Raw genomic sequence first — 6,421 nt, forward strand, 5'->3', positions numbered from 1 at the left:
GAGTAACAGATTTTGTTGAATTTTCTGCTGCTTAAAATAAAGCATATTACTCTACCACTGGTATTTGAGTACTCTTTTTTCCACCTTGTTTCACATTTATGTGTTTACTCTCGGTATATATATATATATATATATATATATATATATATATATATATATATAATATATATTTGACAGAATGAGATCAAAAGTCGAAGACTATGAATAGTTTCAGAACATTTATATAGTAATTGCCTTACCGCTGTTTCTGGGATATTTTAGATATCCCTTCATCAGAGACGGTGCGAAAAAATGTTTGAGTATGAATTATTGTAGAAAAGATGGGAAATAAGGGAATGAAAGTAGAAGTAAGATATATAAGGATATTGTAGTTGCAGTTCCATTATTCAAGGAGAATGGTGTATACAAGTGGTGATGAAGTTTCTTGTACCCGGTGTGTGAGTTCCAATGGCAGCTCATACTTGGTCATTTCCAAGCATAAAGCTTTGTAAACAGTGTTGTTAGTTCGAAAGGGTTTTCTTGTGTGAATGAAAATTTGGGAATGTCTTGGTAGTATTAATGGATAGATGGAGGAGAGAGATGTGTATGATTAGAAAGAGATAGGTCAAATATAAAACAAGAAGAGAGAATGGGGTAGAGAAAAAAGATAAAGTTGGGAGGGAGACAAAAAGAAAGAGGGACGAAGTGAGAGAGGGAGTGTTAACTAGTGGTCAGGATAAAGAGTTAGGAGGAAGGGAGTGGTGTGGAGGAGAGAGAGGAAGAGATGAGACGGTAAGGAGTAAAAGAGTGTGAGATATGTGAGTAGTGGTTGTTGATAGAGCTGCATTAAGTGTTGGGTAGTTAAAAGGTAGAGAAAAGGTAAGGAGAACGTAAAGGTGGAGTGATTATCGAAGTGGGTAGTAATTTTGGTAGTAAAAATTGAGGTGAAGGGAAGAATACAAGAATGTCAAGTTACTATAAACGATGTGTGTGTTAGGTTAGTGATAAGTAGGAAAAGAGGGAAAGAATGTATATTTATGAATATGTATACATATACACGCACCTACACACACACACACACATATATATATATATATATATAATCGACATATACATTCTTCAGTACATACGCACGCTTATAAACACATGCATGTTCACGCGCATATACACATATACGCACTCATTCATATATATTTGTATATATAAGTGCACGTATATATAAATACATACGCACACACTCGTACATATGTGTATATATAGACACATGTACACACACACGTACGCAGGTATATATTTACATATATATCTATATATACCCACATACAAATCCATACATACATAAAATACCTATATACACATTCATACATACTCACATGTATCCGTTTGCATGTTCAAATATGCATATTAACTGATTGTGATCTTCAAAGTGAGAAAGGGAGTTAGTTAAAGATTAAAATTGAAAACGGAGATTCATAAGGTTGTTTGGGATTACCTACGGGTGTTGTGGATATACACTGTGTGGTTATTTAGGTTGCATTTAGATTTCTGGTAGAATTTGAATGTATTAAAATAAAGGGTGTTTCCGTGTGCTTAGGGCCCCATTATATTTGTTTAATAGTGTTGAAGAGTTGTGAAATGCCTCCTTCAGGCATAGTTTACTGGTTGAGCGTTGACCTTGGCAAGCAAGCCCTGATCTATTACAGACCATGATATAGAGTAGGGAATACTTCTATTTTTTAGATAATCTATGTGACTGGCGAGTGTTGTAGATTTACTGTGTTTCTCGTATCTAAACGAATGGAGGTGGGCGGCATATCTTTGTTTGAAATTTATGGTTGATCCTTTATATATGGCTGTAGAATTGTGTAATATGTTAAGGACAGTGCATCTATAAATTATATTAGATCTTCTACAATGGGTTTGCAGAGGGCATATGGCCCCAGGACGGCAGTCACAAGCGGGTGTATTTTGGAGGTTATTTTCAGGTTTAGAGGAGAAGTTATAGAAGGGTGTGGAGAGGTCCAAATTATTAGTATTGTTAATGTTATTATTGCTGTTATTGTTATTATTACTATTGTTGTTGTTATTTGTACTGTCTGTAAGAGTAGTGGAAGTTGTGGGGTTAATTGTGGTGGTATTCCAGGTAGTGCTAGTAGGATGGGTTGAGTTATGGTTGTGGTCTAACGTAATCGTTTCCGTGCTGGAGCTGTGTTTATGTTGCGAGCTCATGTATGTAGAGTTGTTATAGTGTTAGTTTTGATAGTAGAAGGAAGCTTTTGTTTGTTAGAAGTTGCTATGTTTATTAGAGGATGTTATGGGGCGGAATAGGATAGATTCAGGATGGATCTGTTAAAGATAGAATAATATTTATGTTGACGAGGAAGTTGGAATCCAGTATATTAAAGAAGGATTTAACGTTGAGAAGAGGTGTGTACCACAGGATAGAGTATCCGCTTTCTCTTTATATATATACGTATATATATATATATATATATATATCGACATATACATTCTTCAGTACATACGCACGCTTATAAACACATGCATGTTCACGCGCATATACACATATACGCACTCATTCATATATATTTGTATATATAAGTGCACGTATATATAAATACATACGCACACACTCGTACATATGTGTATATATAGACACATGTACACACACACGTACGCAGGTATATATTTACATATATATCTATATATACCCACATACAAATCCATACATACATAAAATACCTATATACACATTCATACATACTCACATGTATCCGTTTGCATGTTCAAATATGCATAATTAACTGATTGTGATCTTCAAAGTGAGAAAGAGGAGTTAGTTAAAGATTAAAATTGAAAACGGAGATTCATAAGGTTGTTTGGGATTACCTACGGGGTGTTGTGGATATACACTGTGTGGTTATTTAGGTTGCATTTAGATTTCTGGTAGAATTTGAATGTATTAAAATAAAGGGTGTTTCCGTGTGCTTAGGGCCCCATTATATTTGTTTAATAGTGTTGAAGAGTTGTGAAATGCCTCCTTCAGGCATAGTTTACTGGTTGAGCGTTGACCTTGGCAAGCAAGCCCTGAATCTATTACAGACCATGATATAGAGTAGGGAATACTTCTATTTTTTAGATAATCTATGTGACTGGCGAGTGTTGTAGATTTACTGTGTTTCTCGTATCTAAACGAATGGAGGTGGGCGGCATATCTTTGTTTGAAATTTATGGTTGATCCTTTATATATGGCTGTAGAATTGTGTAATATGTTAAGGACAGTGCATCTATAAATTATATTAGATCTTCTACAATGGGTTTGCAGAGGGCATATGGCCCCAGGACGGCAGTCACAAGCGGGTGTATTTTGGAGGTTATTTTCAGGTTTAGAGGAGGTAATACTGTCAGAGGAGAAGTTATAGAAGGGTGTGGAGAGGTCCAAATTATTAGTATTGTTAATGTTATTATTGCTGTTATTGTTATTATTACTATTGTTGTTGTTATTTGTACTGTCTGTAAGAGTAGTGGAAGTTGTGGGGTTAATTGTGGTGGTATTCCAGGTAGTGCTAGTAGGATGGGTTGAGTTATGGTTGTGGTCTAACGTAATCGTTTCCGTGCTGGAGCTGTGTTTATGTTGCGAGCTCATGTATGTAGAGTTGTTATAGTGTTAGTTTTGATAGTAGAAGGAAAGCTTTTGTTTGTTAGAAGTTGCTATGTTTATTAGAGGATGTTATGGGGCGGAATAGGATAGATTCAGGATGGATCTGTTAAAGATAGAATAATATTTATGTTGACGAGGAAGTTGGAATCCAGTATATTAAAGAAGGATTTAACGTTGAGAAGAGGTGTGTACCACAGGATAGAGTATCCGCTTTCTCTTTATATATATACGTATATATATATATATATATATATATACAGAATTCAGGGTGAGTACTTGATAATTGTAAGCACCTGTATATACCGTTTGGTGGTGTAGGTAGTGGAGTAAATTAATCAAAATAAAAAATAGATGCCAAGGATTCAGCGGTACATATGTTTCGGGCCTTTATTAGACGGATTTATAACAATGCATAATGTGTGTCTATGGCCTTCTTCAGCCGCGCACAACTACTACCTCAAGGACATGTATTACATCAAAAATTCTACGTTGGGGATGCAAATCCTCTCATTCGCGTACGACATAATGCGGCAACAGCATAAAATGAAGCGTCCATCTCGTCCTTCTCTCAATGTAGAATGAGGAAGTTTGGATGTTGAGGAAATATAAATAAATGAATAAATAAATATATACATATATAAAATACAGACAGACGTGAAGGAACCTGGTAATAAGAGCAAATAGGGATAAAGATGGAGGGGCGAGAATTCAGGACGAAGGATAAAAAAATATATAAAAAGTGTAAGTATAGAAAAATATAAAAATGTAGTGTATAAAGATATATAGAGATATAAAAAAATATAAATGAATATAAAGGTATAAAGTTATAAAAAAATAAATAAAAAAATAAAATTAAAAAAATAAAATTAAAACATTAAAAAAAAAAAAAATTATCAGAAGTATAAAGGGTATAAGAGTGTAGGAATATAAAAGAATATAAGGATAAGGGATATATAGTAGTTACGGACCAAACATATATATCTGTATATGTTTACACGAGAGTACGTATGTATGCTTGTATGCGTGTAGTTGCGTATGCGTGCGTATATGTGCGCGTGTATATGGGTGTATGTATCCATGCGTGTACGTATGTACATGATGACCACTTAATACGTTACGAAGAACTAGATAAGCGGCTCAACAACTCTAATTTACAATACACTAGGTCCCCAGACGCCCCGGTTGATTTATGACACCCAAGGCTTCAACAACCAGAATTTGTCATTTTCCTGACCACCATGTTTGGTCCGTAACTACTATATATCCCTTATCCTTATATTCTTTTACATTCCTACACTCTTATACCCTTTATATTTCTGATAATTTTTTTATTTTTCTATTTTTTTATTTTATTTTTTAATTTTATTTTTTTATTTATTTTTTTATAACTTTATACCTTTATATTCATTTATATTTTTTTATATTTTTTTATATCTCTTATATCTTTATACTCTACATTTTTATATTTCTATACTTACACTTTATATAATTTTTTATCCTTCGTCCTGAATTCTCGCCCCTCCATCTTTATCCCTATTTGCTCTTATTATCAGGTTCCTTCACGTCTGTCTGTATTTTATATATGTATATATTTATTTATTCATTTATTTATATTACCTCAACATCCAAACTTCCTCATTCTACATTGAGAGAAGGACGAGATGGACGCTTGCTGAAGAAGGCCATAGACACACATTATGCATTGTTATAAATCCGTCTAATAAAGGCCCCAAACATATGTACCGCTGAATCCTTGCCATCATGTTTTTATTTTGATTAATTTATATATATATATGTGTGTGTGTGTGTGTGTGTGTCTGTGTGTGTGTGCGTGCGTGCTCGCGTATGTATGTATGTACGTATGTATGTATGTTGTATGTATGTATGTATGTATGTATGTATAGACATAGTCACACACAAATATATTTTCTACTTTCTATTTTCTATTTCTTCTATTTTCTCTCCCTGTTTATTTCTATGTTCCTTTCTATCGATGAGCGTAGGCTCGAAACGTAAAAGACTTTCTCATTTCCAGAGCGTTAAATTAGTACATGTTTGTTGTTTACACACGCGTCTTAGTCGTTTGCGTTTTTGTAAATTCTCACTATAGTAACGAAGATGTTCTTTCTAGAAAGATGTTAGATAGCATTATAAATAATGAAACCAATGGTACCTGCCTTAGATATAGAAGAAAAGACTGGAATATGATACAAAAAGTTTGTGACAAAGCAAGCCGAGTGGGCACGTGGTACAAGTCCGACAATTATCAAGGAAGTGAAAACTAGCCTGTAGATTTACGGAAGCTCTGAAGGAGGCTAAACTCAACATTGAGGTCGTTGAAAAGCCAAGGAGCGCCATCAGATCACAATTATGTAGGATATACCCCTTTGTAAATACCACATGCACCAATGATAACCGCATGATATGTAAGATTAACGCTGGCATTAACTGTAGAACTAGAAATGCAGTCTACAGCATAAGGTGCATGGATTGTGCTTGTAAAAATATGTAATATACATAGATGATGCAGCTAGAAGCAGTTGAGTCAATATGACGACAAAAACAATCTTCCCTACTCTATCAACATGCCAAAGACCAACATGGAGGCATACTAGCTCAACTTGACATACGCATTATATCCAAGCACCCGAAGGACCCAACGCTCTGACAAGTACAAAAATACGTCCTCGTTCATGAAACATCCCCAGTACTAAATAGTAAATATACATAGATGTCATATCCCAATAACCACAGTTTATATAGTTGCACAAACATGCACAC

This window comes from Octopus sinensis, linkage group LG3 (assembly GCF_006345805.1).
Source record: "Octopus sinensis linkage group LG3, ASM634580v1, whole genome shotgun sequence".
Taxonomy (NCBI): Eukaryota; Metazoa; Mollusca; class Cephalopoda; order Octopoda; family Octopodidae; genus Octopus; species Octopus sinensis.